Source organism: Alosa sapidissima, chromosome 13, assembly GCF_018492685.1.
Source record: "Alosa sapidissima isolate fAloSap1 chromosome 13, fAloSap1.pri, whole genome shotgun sequence".
NCBI classification, from domain to species: Eukaryota; Metazoa; Chordata; class Actinopteri; order Clupeiformes; family Clupeidae; genus Alosa; species Alosa sapidissima.
In genome coordinates this window covers 28,764,270-28,778,359 of record NC_055969.1, presented here as the reverse complement: position 1 = coordinate 28,778,359, position 14,090 = coordinate 28,764,270, and the positions used below count along the sequence as shown (strand labels likewise).

Here is a 14,090-nt window from a genome sequence, read left to right as displayed (position 1 = left end):
CAACGGTATCTGCATAGCAGCATTATACAATTCTATCTCAATGTTTCAGATATGCCCTTCTAAAACATTTTTTTTTTTAGATCTCTCTCTCTCTCTCTAAAAATATCTGGACCAACTATATAAAGAAACAGTTCACTGATTTTGCATGATGGTGACAACCTAAAAATAACTTACTAGACTCCAAAAAATGACTCCAACTAAATTCACCATGCTAGGCTAACCCTTGCTGTAGGAGAGGGAGAGGCCCCACAACAAGGGTTAGCCTAGCATGGTGAATTTTTTGGAGTCTAGTAAGTTATTTTTCCCTGCTTATCTTCATCAGGGATCCCTCATGAGATTTCCTCTGCCTCTGTGAACGCCTGACACAGCTTGCTGCTTCTTGGCCAAGCGTCCATCCCACTGATGACACCGCTGATGCACATCCGAGTGCCGACTCAGGGGAGATTCAGCTTTCTTTCAGCACACTCCTCCATCATGCAAGCACAACAAAAACAGACAGGATGGGCCGCTGCTTAGAAGCTTGCATGCAAACGGCATTTAACGTGGTTAAAGCACTACGTCTGACCTCCCGTGTCAGCCGTTCTTTGCATGCTGCCCTGGCCTGGGGCTAAACAGGCTGCAGACAGACCCTTATCATTAGAGACACGCACCCTCACGCAGGCAGACAAACAACACTGGGCTCAAAGCAAGCAAAGGCCTGAAGGTGATTGCTCATGAAAGCAAAAAGAGGCAAAGGAGGCGTAGGCCTTGAGCAACCTCCAGCTGATGATGAGGAAATAAAGGTGATGTTATGATGAAGCTTTCTCTACTGTCACAACACAAACATGGTACATACAATGCTGTACGTGTGCAGGCTTTTTTTATAGACTCTTATTCTCCTGGTCACCCATTCTAACAGCCAATCAATTGATGAGGAAATAAAGGTGACGTTATGATGAAGCTTTCTCTACTGTCCCATCTGCTCACTGCTGAAGGGTGTCAACTCTCTAATGTTGTGAATTGTGATCTTGCAGCAGAAGTTGACTGTTCTGAATACTTGTCCAGTTCCAACTGAAGACTCTAGGCTGGTAAGTATAGTAGTAAACAACACAAACATGGTACATACAATGCTGTACGTGTGCAGGCTTTTTTTTAATAGACTCTTATTCTCCTGGTCACCCATTCTAACAGCCAATCAATTAGTACCCATAACATGCAATACACCCTGAAACAGACAGCAGTCACTCACTGTCTCACTGCCAGACACAAGACCGCATCTTCAGACAAACTTACTAAGACAAGCAAAACATGCAGTCTCAAGAAAACTACTTAAGTTGAACTACTTAATCTTATCTGTCAAAACAAACTATGATTACTATCCATTGGTAGCAAACAGCTATCTAAGAGATGCCAGTAGTGCTGACCGCACAGCACTGCAGCGAAAAGCAGAGTTGGTATCTGTGTCACTTACTGTGTGTTTCTGACTGCAGATTAATTAACCTTCGATAGTCAAATCAGCCTTTCCTCAAACTCCCACACAATTTCATTGCCACAGTGCGATAGGAGGAGAGTGATGCTGGCACAGATCGGATCAAATACAGAATTAGGAACAAAGAGACACACTCTAAAATACGTCCTAAATGGTTCTCCAAGCTGCTCCAGGGAGGAGATGAACTAGCCTAGAGCTTACAGCAGACAGACAGCAGAGGTGTCTGTGTGTCTCAGGATTGGACCAAAACAGACATTTGCAGAGATTTCTTTCCAGGCCTTTGTCCTCAGCGCTGCAAAATTGCTCAGCCAGGTCTCCTCCATGTTGTGGAGGCTCACCCACGTGGTCGCAGACACCGCCCCTCCTCCTGTCTCACACACACACACACACACACATGTGCGCGCGCAGAACAGCTGCTACAACAAAGACCAGACACGCCTTGGCTATGGCGGTTCACGTAACCACGGTAACAACGTAGCCAGTTCCAGCGTGGCACAGGCATCCGGCGCTTTCTCTGAGGTGTCTCACGTGATGACTCGTTCGGCGCCTGCGTCTCAGACACACTAGGGCTCACCACAGGCAGGCTGGGCCAGTTAGACACAGCTGGCTACAGCCTACAACAGCTTTTGTATACGTACACAAAATCTGTGTGCACAAATTCACATGACAGATTTAACACCATGCATTTTCATCCAAATGCATTTAAAGCTAAGTGTTGCCAATGTTTTCAAATGCGTTTGTGTTTAATTAGCACATTGGACAGCTACAAAACATTGATTTTGCCAATGAATTGCAATTCTTAAGTGCACAGTAACTGATTTGTTTGGGCTCATTCCTCTTCAACCTAGATTAAATGCTAAAGCAGATGCTTATATTTAGCCACCAGGCTCTCAGCATGGGTGGAAGGAAATCGATGAATAAATAACCGCCTCCCTGAGGGGACTGATCAACAGACCAATAGACAAAGGGTGGCTGTTGGATGCACTTGGTTGCCCACACAGTCTTGGAGAAGTGGATCCTCAAAGCCTGCATGATTTAGGCTATTTAGTGTATAAGTTAATAATGTTTTATCAGACAGTATTGCCTTTATTAGGCAATACAGTGCAAAACTACCTTAACTATGAGCACAAAGTAAATCTTGTGGTGGTACTGTAGGTGCAGGTGCAGGTTTAAAACTGTACCGTCTGCACTGGTCCATTTATAGCAGGGCCGACCCGGCGCTACAGGGGGTGCAGGGATGTGCACACGCAGGATGAGTCTTAAAGCAGGGCCCAAAGTAGATTTAAACAACAAGCTCTCTGTGCTTTTCAGCAAAACAAACTAATTCAATGCTTTAAGGATGGGGCCGGAAGCATGGCTTAAAACATTCTCATCAGAATACATACTGCACTGTATGTGTCCAACTCCACATGGAGGGCTATCTGATGATGTTGCTTAGGGGTGTCTTGGTGACAAACATGTATCGGAACTCCCCCTATTACCGTCGGTCCCATATTTCCGCCGTCTTGCGTGTATGTCACTTAATATCCATTTCTACAAACCAAGACGGCGGACTCCTAAAGAAACGCAACCACCAACACCATAGGTGTATCTACATCAGCTATCGGAACTCCCCCTATTAACGTCGGTCCCATATTTCCGCCGTCTTTCGTGTATGTGTCACTTAATATCCATTTCTACTAGGGCTGTCAAAATAACTGATTAATTTCGATTAATTAATTTGAGAATAAATAACGGATTAAAAAAAATAACGCAGATTAATCGATTCTGTATGACCTTTGACCCTGAGCCGTTGTAGTCAGTAACCATTAGACTGTAAATTGAAGGAGAGAGAAGAAAATGTGCTGCCTTGATCATTGATTGGAACATTTACTTTTCAAAAACGGCCTGATGGTGTTGATAAAAATAAAGTGTTGATTAAAATAAAGTCCTCTGCAATGTATGTGATAAAAAACTTCTTCCCGAAGCACTTTTGAATTTATTTCCTCAGCATATTAGGTCATATCATAGATTATTATGGCCATTATTAAAATAATAATAAAAGAGTTTTTGAAATTTAATGTCACTAATGCTGATTATTCAATGATTCATTTGAATTTAAATATTTAAAATACTTTCATAGCAAAAATCATATGCTATTAATTTAGATTTATTAATCACAGAGTATGTAATTAATTAGATAATTCTTTTTAATCGATTGACAGCCCTAATTTCTACACAAACCAAGACGGCGGATTCCTAACGAAACGCAAGCACCCACACCATAGGTGTATCTAAATTAGCTATGTACCAAAAATGACATTTTACCGTGACTCGAAGAGCGGTAAACAGTGTTGTAATGCTGCGTGTACACATCCGCTTGGAGCTCCAGTGGAATTTTAATTTCATGACGAGAATTCTCGGTCTAACCGTTCATGTGCCGTTGAAATGGCGTAAATAGGCGACCCATCAGGACAGCACTATAACTCCGAGCGTGGTAAACAAAATCGGATATTTCAGGCAGTAAATGCTCCCGTTAAGAACCAAACTTTGTTTTTTTGTTTTGTTTTGTTCAAATCTACACACCTACTGTATGGCTACTGAAAAATGTAAGGTTCATTTAGCAAATGTTATTTTGAAGTATTAAAAAACATTGTTGTTTTAGAATTTCTGAACAAAAGTGGTGATAATTGGGGGTGTTACGATACAAGGGCATAGTGAACTCTTCTTAAAAACACAAATGGCACCTTAAGAACAAGGAGAGTGTCCACTTCACCTTGCGATAGTACATGATAGGCATCACTCACTCCACTGTGAACAGTGAGCGGCATGCTAAAGTGGCCGATGCACACATCTTCCTTCTCTCCTGTCTGTGCATCTCCCACCAGGAAACCTCTGCTCTCTACAAGTGCCCACAACCAAAATGTTGTATTCTGCATTCTAACTGAGCATAGTCTGCTCTGGGCTGAATAAGAGTGTGTAGTGGAATGAACTGCATAACCAAACACATCAACTACAGGTTCCAGAACTCACTCCATCATACACACACACAGCTTTTAAATACTGATTGATTTAGCCTGGCCTGTATTATAATGTCACAACTCTTACTGCAACATAGCAACTCTATTTCACCTACCTATTTCACCATTGTATTACCCCGGACTTGGCCAGATTATGTATAGCAGAAGTGGTGCAATCATCAGATTACAAAACACAAAATGCAATCCTGACCACCCAGTCACAAGTGTTCTGTGCCACAGAAGAGCCAGTCATCCATTCTTTAACATGAGCCACACAAGCGCCCCCAAACAAACAGGCTCAGTTGCTTGTGAACATAATGCTATTCCGCTCGCTCTCAAACACACACACACACACACGCACACACACTTCATTCAGTAAGATTGTATGCTCATTACCTCTCCAGTAATCAGGCAATCAGCTATTCAAGAACAATCAAGCCAGTCAACATATGCACGTAAATGAGTGACCTGGCAAATGTGCATAATAACAATTCCATCAACTGAACTATTACATTACTTCTATAAGTTTCTATAACATTAAATACAAATGATATTCATATGGGAATAATAACAGTACTCTAAGCATTGTCTTGAATTGCTGTAACAAAAGCTCTTTGAAAGCTGTTTGACTTCCAAAACATAACCAAACTAAAACTACACATCTCTTGACTCATGTCCCCATTATGTAATCTATTTCCACTCTGAGCTCCAGCGCAGTAGCTAGGCTATCTTTCAAAAAGACTCCATAGACACCATACAACGCACTGTGCAGATGATGACCTACCGGTAGGCAAAAGTTTCATCTCCACCGGATGACTTCAAGGAAGACTTGTATTTGGCTGACCAGACTGAGTTTCACCACAGATGCATCACCACCCTCCGTCATCCACAAAAGAGTGCTCTCCTAGCCGAGCAGCCCTAAGCACATTTTGGCACCACATGCATTACACAACCAAGCTCATCCCCTACCTGCCAGAAGAGCGAGACGGTTATAGGCAGTGACCCAGTGCTCCCGCAGCCCACGCCGCACTTTGCAGTCCGAGGCCCCCCACGGTGAGCCCTGAGCCTGGGCCTTCAGCACGCGGATCTGCCGGGGGGAGCGCGCGGGCCGGTGGACGAGCCACAGCGCCAGAGACATGGTAGCGAGCGAAGGCGAAGCGGATGGACAAAGCGGCTCGGCCCTGACTCCTGTCCAGCAGGATCACGCTGTGAGGTGCAGGGCGGCTGGGATGGAGATAGGCCAATGACCAGACTCAGGCCAGATTAGCATCGCTCCTGATTAAGAGTAAGCCCCGTGACTGACCTCCGAGCACACCTTTCACTTTCGCTGCTCTCTCTCTCTGTGCTGTCAAAACAGTCTGTAACCACACCCAGCTCTGTGGGCTTTGTAAATGGATGCTTGTGTAATATACACATTCCAACCTTAGCTAATTCCTAATCTCAGTACAACTGACTAAGAGCACTGTGCTGCTTAGACCTGCGGCTTTCACATGATCATCATTACAACAACTAAAGCTCTGCTGTATTGCCCAAGATTGACCACACACACACACACACACACACACACACAAATATGAAAATAAAGTCAAGTTTTTTCATACTGTTCAGGCAGTGTGTTTTGAATAAATCAGTCAACTGTTCCAGCTGCCAAATAGTGTTAGAGGCACTGTGACATTACAACCCCATGCAGTGGACAACATGCAAATCAGGTGCTAGTCTAAGCTGATCCTACTGTACGTTGCCATCCTTGTCATAGACCTGAGGCTCTGCTGAGCATCAACAGTGTGCTTTAGATGGCCAACTCCATGCCCATGCAAGGTGCAGTCTGCAGACTTAAAAACCAAGGAGCTCAATTTAGCCAACTCAACTGTCCAAAAAGGCATTCAAGTATAGGAGACAGTTTTTGGACAGTAATTTCACCCAAATATGATCAACATTTTCATTTCACCATCGGCCCCAACCTGTCTGCCTCATGCTTCAGCCGCTTCCCTGCTTGATAATGAGATGTGAGTGCGTTCAGATGTGCGGCGGTCAGAATAGCGGTACAGTAGAACACTGAAGGGGGGGGGGGGGGGGGGGCAAAGCTGGACCCCACCTTCATTGTCAAGCAGTGGGGGTACAATGGCAACCATTGTTTAGAGGGCTTGACCCAACGGGGGTTGGGAGAGCAGAGGCGTGCAGTCCAGCAGTGGTGCATGCTGGGTAGAACTGGCTGGCCCACAAAAAGCCACTGCATTGTGTTGCATCGCATTGTTGCATTGTTGCATACTGCAGCTTTGCACAAACATGCCAGCAACCTACACTATCCCTTCCAACATCAAACTAGACCAGGGGTTCTCAAACTGTTGTGGGCCAGGGACCCCTCATGGAGTGGAAAATTCTCCAAGGACCCCTCATAATTGCAACACATAAAACTTAAGTTAATCATGTAGCTGTATAACCTTTTTTCTGTTAGATGCTTATGTTTTATGTATTTTAAAAGCATAGAGTGCTAATACCACAATATCATGTTAGCAAACTTTGACATGTAGGGTTTTTTTAAAGGATTGTTGTTTCTTTGTCAAATGTAGGCCTATTGTGTTGAACACATAGTGTTTGCTTCACATAACTTTCATTTTGTTGGCGGTTAATTAATAGTAAAGTGTTTTGACGTATAACGTATCAGCAGATCAATTGGGCAAATACTGATACTGTAGCATTTTTCGCCATATAAGACAATTTCATATTTTGTAGCAAACTTTGTCAGGGACCCCCTGACAATGTGCTGTGGACCCCACTTTGAGAACCAATGAACTAGACAAAGACATTGAAGCAGCACTCTGAAACTACTAATGCACACAAACACACACACACACACACACACACACACACACACACACACACACACAAACACAAACACAAACACACCAGTTGAGTTGAACCAGCAAAAAGGTGCTGAATACAAACACAAAAGCAAGCAAATAACAACACAAATCCATAAACACAGAAGCAACATACAACAGGCCCCACAGTCTTGCGTGACCACTGTCTCAAAGTGCTGGTATCATGCAAATGACACTACACACATTGCTGATGTAACTCTGACCTCTACTGTGAAGGTCAATGCAAAGCACTCTGTATTGTAATGGTGTGCTCGTGTGGGGCCAAATTGCACATTTTGTGGATGTCACAGTCGTAGGCCATCGAGCTCGATTTGACTCTACAGTTCTGTTCACATTACAGAGATGTGTCAATTTACTATTTCTCCTTGCACGCCACTATACAATAATGTTGAACATTGCTCTATGACTTTGCATAGTGCAAATATGCTTGAGCTTGATCATTACAGATTGACGTCTAGGCTGACAGGAAAAAACACAGACACTAAGCACTAAGACTAATCATTTAGTCATTACCATATTTCTCAGACTCAGCAGCCCATGTGAACAGGCTCTCCTAGAGAAGATTATATGATGTTATGTGTTATATTATGTTCCATAAGCAGAACCTCATAAACATTCTTCAGCGGCTATAAGAGCAGGTCCTGATTATGACACATACTACACTGTGTGACTTTGCCTATATAACTTATTAGCAATAAATGAGGTAATAAAAGAAAAGACAAATCAGCCAACAAGAGGACACAACACTTGCAGTGTCTGTCCATACAAAATAGTAGTATTTATGCCTATCTGAATGTTGGTGGTTTGTAGTGAATTTGTGAAACTGAACAACTGGTCATTAAGCTAGAGTGGCCCCTGAACACCATGAACTGTAAACAGGAGTGGTAGACTTTACAGAGTTCAGGACTATACCACAGTTAGGCAAAAGACAGAACCACTAGTCAACCATCAAGCAAAGCAAAATTGAACCAGAAACCATAGTACAGAACCATCTTGAGTCTCACTACCCTAAACTTAGCTAGCTGATTGATTGCAGCAATAACGTGGAACCTTTTACACTCACTGTTCACCACAACAGCATCATACACAACATTATGGCAGACAAAGCATTTATTTTTATGGAAACTCACCCTCTTCTAACACCAGTATTTGGTAGAGAACATAGTGTAATGCCACTTTGAAGACACTAATGAATTTAACCAATGATGACACTGGTCTTCAGCTTATGCTATGCCATGCTACAATAGACAGTGTTTCCCCCAACACTATCCTCTAGTTCATTGGTTCTCAAAGTGGGGTCCGTGGACCCCCAGGGGTCCACAGCACATTGTCAGGGGGTCCGTGACAAAGTTTGCTACAAAATATGAAATTGTCTTATATGGCGAAAAATGCTACAGTATCAGTATTTGCCCAATTGATCTGCTGATACGTTACATCAATACGTCAAAACACTTTACTATTAATTAACCGCCAACAAAATGAAAGTTATGTGAAGCAAAAACTATGTGTTCAACACAATAGGCCTACATTTGACAAAGAAACAACAATCCTTTAAAAAAAAACCCTACATGTCAAAGTTTGCTAACATGATATTGTGGTATTAGCACTCTATGCTTTTAAAATACATAAAACATAAGCTTCTAACAGAAAAAAAGGCTATACAGCTACATGATTAACTTAAGTTTTATGTGTTGCAATTATGAGGGGTCCTTGGAGAATTTTCCACTCCATGAGGGGTCCACAGCCCACAAAAGTTTGAGAACCCAACCCCTGCTCTAGTTGAATAGAGTGATCTTTTCAGAAAGAATGCAAGATTTTTACTTTAGGTTTAATCCTTAAACCTTAACCAATAGATTTTCAATACATTCTGAGTTCTGATGAAACTTTGCTTTTCTGAAAGGTTCATGCATTCACCCACTGAGACGATATTGACTGACAACCCTGATACAATCTTTTACTCTGTATTTCTGGAGTTTAAGAATTTCAGGAATCTTGCACCTATTCTCGAGCCATACCCTCTGGCACAGGTATTAAATAAGCGGGGTAAAGTGGTGTGGTTTCTTGAAACCTATGTAATTTGTAAGTTATACCTTGAGCTTACTTGAAATGTACTTTAATGCTTTAAGTTGTTTCCACAAAACTTTGTCAAGTGTACCATCTGTAAGAGGCACTTTTGCAAAGTCGACCTGTATCTAGTTAGTTATCATAGCATAGGTAATGCACAGGCTGCAATGTAAGACCATCTGTTGCTCCAAATAAACAAACAAATAAATAAATAAATAAAAACATCAGTAAATTAGTCATTCATTCTCAATCATTCCAAATGTAAATGAGTAACATCTATCATTCTTTGGGAACGTTTTAGCTTTATCTAAATTCTTGTTGATGTTCTATCTATAAAAGCCTAAGCATCAAAGGTTGTCTGCTCCTCCTTACTATGTCTGTCATAACAAAGTCCTTTATAAAGTCTGATTATCATACAATCAATCCACGTGGGCCACTGCCACTTCATGGAGTAGCTGCAGCTCGTGCTGAATACTCAGCTGATTTACTAGAACACAACAGACATAAAACAGGGGTGGTAGTAGCCAGAGGGCTAATGATCTACTACTCCATTGATATTATTTATAACCGTGATGATTACGTGGCTGTGAGTAACGTGTATGCTTTTGCCTGCAACTATGCGGATTGACCACATCTGGCCGGCCTCGACGACTCCCCGCCCTACATTGTTGTTGGCTGGTCTGTGTCTAGCGTTAGCTACCTAGCTAGCACCTTTAGCAAAGGTGATGCAAACTACCAGGTTCTTGCTCATCTGTCGCCCCTGTCTACTCTCAGAGGTGGGTGCAAAATAACTAGCCTCCATAACGATGACGTTGGTTTATACTACCAATACGGCACACAAAAATCCACAGCCATAGCATAGTAGGGAGGCAATTATCCTAGATGGCTAATAGCTGGATGGCTAGTGCTAGTGCTAGCGCAATAACAGCTACTTGACAACAATGACACAAGTTGGTAAACAGAGCTTTATGGAAACAACCTATTGTTGTCTATGTAGCTGACGTTATACTGAATTGTCATATGTTAAATGAGACACTATAAAAACAGAGAAACATGTAGCAAATGGATGCGTACACGTCTTGCCCGGCTGTATCAAGTTGCTTGCGTTCACCTCACTTTAGGCTATTAATGTCAGCAAATGACAGCATGTCTCGTCAACAAGTATGTCTGGAAAGCATCTGGTTGCTGGTTAGGCCGTTAAATTAGTTAACGACTGTCATTGCCCAGTTACTTTCCAAGACAGAGTTACAGAGCTTGACATAATAGCTAGTGACTGTCAGTCAAATATTTCTAACGCTAAACCAGCTGGCCATGGGGCGCAATTACAAGTTGCACAAAAATCCAGCGCAGTGAGTCTTGCTACATGCTGAAAACAGACACCGGCAAAGACTGTAACTTCCTATTACACAGCATGAAATAACAGTGCTTACCCAAAAGTTGGATTCAGGCTGACGAAGAATCCGAGGTTTCCTTCGGAATTAAATTTGCCGTGTCATTGGGGTGTTTTTCTGGGGACAATACTGTGTTCCGAAGGAAAAAGATTAGGCTGCGTCCCTGACACGGGGTGAGGATGGGAGGGAGGGAGGGAGGGAATGCAGGAATGTGACGTTTAGTCCGGTTTGCTGACAGGATGCATGTGGAAAGTGGGATTGTGGGAACTGAAGTTCCATTGTAAGGTTCACGGAACAAAAACATTGGATGGTTGCCAAATTCCCTCTTAACCACACCCGAACCTTTAGTAATGGATACTAGAATAATTTAGAGATAATTTATAGGTCAATAATTTTGCAATTATTTATTCCACTGTAGGCTTTCTTGGTTTACTCTCTGATGATGTAGTCTGTGATTTGGCTGAATGAATTTGGAAGGCATAATACCTACCTTTTTTCATAGGCTACATTTAGCCTACCATAGATGAGCGTTATTTGCTTATACTTAGGCCTATCGCTTATGCTTATATGCTCACAAACGACCTCTGGTGGATGGTACAAAAGTTGTTGCCTACATTATGGGGGGGATAAATAAGCCGAATGATCCCTGGGAAAGATAGACCTCTTGTGGTCAGTTATAAAACTCTACTACAGGCTATACCGTTTGTTTATTAATTGGTTGAAGAGCATTTCAAATTGGGAAACATTTTAACGAGTAATACTAGACAATCTGGTATTACTGATGTAGTGTGAATGAATGTTTTAAATTATTTTCCAGAAGCAGTAACTTCGCTGCTTCTATAGGACCTGAAAAGACGCAACAACTAGCCTACTTGTTCCAGCCAGCAGGGGGACATTAAAAAAACTCCATCAATCGTGTTATTTTACTCCTTCAATGCATTTTTCTCACAATTTTAAAGAACTATTTGGTATCCTATTGCAGGAAAGTAGAGTAAAGGAATGCATTAATTATGTTATTAAAACTTTTGTTTAGATTTGCATTAGTCTTAGTATCAGTTAGCACAAAATAATAGGGTTCATTGTTCTTTTTTATTGTCAATGACCAATTGTTCCCCAGAAGCATTCAACATCAGTCAAGGTCAAGACATCCATTACCCTGTTTTGCTGGCCTTTGCTCCCTTTTCTCTTTTTCCATGGCCTGTTTTTTATATTATTATTGATAACAGGGCTGCTGAGTTCGAAGTCTCCTGAAGTTCCACACTCTCCAGATGGCTCTGACACATTGGCTTGCACTGCCAGAGATTAATTAACGTTCCTGGTGTGAGCCTTCTTCCTCCAGCCTGTAGCACCCAGCGACAGGCTCCCAGCCCCCTCCTCCTCCTCCTCCTCCTCCTCCTTCACCTCCTCTGCCTCCTCTTCTCCTCTATCCCTCATATCTTGTGCCCCATATCACCTGTACACACCCAACCTAGATTATGAATGTTACCATCAATAACGATCTCAAATGTGAAGCATCCTCCTGGCCTAGTCCTCCTCCTCTTTCGGTGATGAGAATCAGAAAAATGAAATTGTGATTTTGAAGTGTGGCATGACTGCATCTTTGAGGTAATTTCAACTAGTATGCATTTAGTCACAAGGGGGGGAAGATGCTGTTTAAATTTAGGCAGATGACGTTTGTAATAACACAGCTGTGTCCCCCAGTGTATGGAGCAGAACGTTGGACGTATGGTAATGTCATTACTGTGTGTTGCCAAGGAGCAGGGGGAGGATGGTGTTGCTGCAGCACCCAATCACACCCGATTTGAAATGACTGAATCACTTTGTTTGTTTCCCTCTGATTTGAACAGTTTATTGTAATATTCACCCATTTGCTTATGTGACTCAGCCGGGCACAGTGCCTGATAGTGTGGGCCGACACGATGTGTTCCCTCACATTTCGCAACGTGAATCTGTCCCTCTGCCAGTCCTCGCCACCATCATCTTCTGAGGCCATCGAAGTACAGGATACAGTCGCTGTTGACAATAGAGTACATTCTCTCTCTTCTCTTCTTCTCTCACCCTCTCCCTCGACCCTTCTCCAAATATGGGTTACAGGGCACAGCCACATGGTCATTATGTGCAAGCATGATAAGTATATTTAACTGAGTGCGAGCCTTTGAGAGCAGCCCAATGGGCGAGGGGACGAGGCCTGGCCAGTGAGGCCACTGAGGGCCTGTTAGAGCTGTGGAGGACTGGATGCTACCAAGGCAGCAATTAGCAGGAGAGTGGTAGCATGATGATATTTCCGTACGCCTGCGGCCTGTGTTATAAAAGGCAATCCCTAAACATGGAATTAGACAGGGCAGCCCTTTCAGCTGTTAAAGACTGCCTCCTTTCTTAGGCTTCCTTTCCTTCTCTTCACTTAAGACCTAATCTGATATATAAACAGCATTAACTTGCAAGCAGTCAGTATAACGGATGAGACAGACAGACTGACAGTGTTGCAGACAGACTGAACATAGCCCTTGCAACCTGTTCGCAAGATTGTTAAAATAGGTACAGAAAAGGTCTGCATGACATTTTAGTTCAAATATCATTTCAAAATCCGATGAAGTCATCTGGAGGTCAGTGAGCGTAAATTCTTTTAGGGTATTGAATATCGTTCTGAAATCTCTCAGCATCATTGAAGATTTGAGCAATTTGTTACAGTGGGGTACTGGTGTGCAGCCACACCCAGCCTTAACCTCTCTGGGGAGAGTGTGTCAAGCAGGCCAGCATTAGTTGCCATAGGTGACAGCACATGGGTGGGATTCTAAATGAAAATTTTCTAAACAAAATACAAATCGGTCACAGGTGTTGCTCAGTCAGATAGAAGTGGCGATTTGATTTGACTATGGCTCTATAGCCAGCAGGTGGGGGCAGTAGGCCAGGCTGACAGCCCTGTTTGCTATTCCAGTAACCCAGACCCTGTATTCTGTGTCTAGACACCCCCTCTGTGGCCAGGTCACATTTCAAACAGCTTTCTTCCCCCTGAACATGGAGTGCCATATGTCTGTGCACTCCTCAGAAGTGTCACACAAGTGTGCGCAGTGGGTGGATTTTCTGCTGGCCTACTTATAAGTGTCAGCCGCAGAACTGGAGCACTGGCAACGCAAAATAATGATACATCTTGGCATATCTTAAAAGATGGATGCACACATGCATCACATATTATCTTTCTTTTTTTTCTCGAACAGGTCCACCTTTCTGGAGGAGGACAGGTGCGACGACGGTGTGTGTGCCCTCCCCCTGGTGCCGCGTCCTGGTA

General features: G+C 42.9%; 1 protein-coding gene and 1 long non-coding RNA gene across 3 annotated transcripts in view; one reads left to right on the top strand and one right to left on the bottom strand.

Annotated features, from left to right (window-relative positions):
* The window catches only part of ctif (CBP80/20-dependent translation initiation factor), a 73,713-nt gene extending 62,729 nt beyond the window's left edge, over positions 1 to 10,984 (bottom strand). For both annotated transcript variants that reach the window (XM_042059475.1, XM_042059476.1), the window contains exon 1: positions 10,844 to 10,984. The gene's annotated coding sequence lies outside the window, so the exon portion shown is untranslated. The remainder of the gene's footprint in view (positions 1 to 10,843) is intronic.
* Positions 9,925 to 14,090, top strand: part of LOC121680238 — a 4,571-nt gene continuing 405 nt past the window's right edge. Inside the window, exons 1-2 of the long non-coding RNA XR_006021612.1 lie at positions 9,925 to 10,189; positions 14,020 to 14,090. The exon at positions 14,020 to 14,090 is cut by the window's right edge and continues 405 nt beyond it. This is a non-coding gene — a long non-coding RNA (uncharacterized LOC121680238). The remainder of the gene's footprint in view (positions 10,190 to 14,019) is intronic.